Here is a 1,005-nt window from a genome sequence, read left to right as displayed (position 1 = left end):
CCTGAGAGAACCTTGAAGCAAAAGCTAAGAGAGGCCAAAACACAACTCTCTTTAGAGCACCTGACCGAATTCTTCAAGGAAGAAGAACAAATGGCCGCCGAACACAACAACAATGCAAACAATGCAAGGAAGGTGCTTGGTGACTTTACTGCACCTACTCCTGATTTCTATGGGAGAAGCATCTCTATCCCTGCCATTGGAGCAAACAACTTTGAGCTTAAGCCTCAATTAGTTTCTCTAATGCAACAGAATTGCAAGTTTCATGGACTTCCAATGGAAGATCCTCATCAGTTTTTAGCTGAGTTCTTGCAAATCTGTGACACAGTCAAGACTAATGGGGTTAACCCTGAGGTCTACAGACTGATGCTATTCCCTTTTGCTGTAAGAGACAGAGCTAGAATATGGTTGGATTCTCAACCTAAAGAAAGCCTGGACTCTTGGGAAAAGCTAGTCAATGCCTTCTTGGCAAAGTTCTTTCCACCACAAAGATGGAGTAAGCTTAGAGTGGAAGTCCAAACCTTCAGACAGAAGGATGGAGAATCCCTCTATGAAGCTTGGGAAAGATACAAACAATTAATCAGAAGATGTCCCTCAGACATGCTTTCTGAATGGAGCATCATAGGTATTTTCTATGATGGTCTCTCTGAACTATCCAAGATGTCTTTGGATAGCTCGGCTGGAGGATCTCTTCATCTGAAGAAGACGCCTGCAGAAGCTCAAGAATTGATTGAAATGGTTGCAAATAACCAATTCATGTACACTTCTGAAAGGAATCCTGTGAACAATGGGACTAGTCAGAAGAAAGGAGTTCTTGAGATTGACACTCTGAATGCCATATTGGCTCAGAACAAGATATTGACTCAACAAGTCAATTTGATTTCTCAAAGTCTGTCTGGAATGCAAAATGCACCAAACAGTACTAAGGATGCTTCATCTGAGGAAGAAGCTTATGATCCTGAGAACCCTTCCATGGAAGAGGTGAATTACCTAGGAGAACCCTATGGA

At 42.2% G+C, this 1,005-nt stretch overlaps 1 non-coding gene across 1 annotated transcript; it reads right to left on the bottom strand.

Annotated features, from left to right (window-relative positions):
* Positions 1–495: 495 nt before the first annotated feature.
* Positions 496–603, bottom strand: LOC130984204 (small nucleolar RNA R71). The gene has a single exon (XR_009088153.1). It is a non-coding gene; the product is annotated as a small nucleolar RNA R71 (small nucleolar RNA).
* Positions 604–1,005: the final 402 nt, after the last annotated feature.

The sequence above is a fragment of the Arachis stenosperma genome, chromosome 5 (assembly GCF_014773155.1).
Source record: "Arachis stenosperma cultivar V10309 chromosome 5, arast.V10309.gnm1.PFL2, whole genome shotgun sequence".
Taxonomy (NCBI): Eukaryota; Viridiplantae; Streptophyta; class Magnoliopsida; order Fabales; family Fabaceae; genus Arachis; species Arachis stenosperma.
This window is presented reverse-complemented; position numbering and strand designations above follow the sequence as displayed.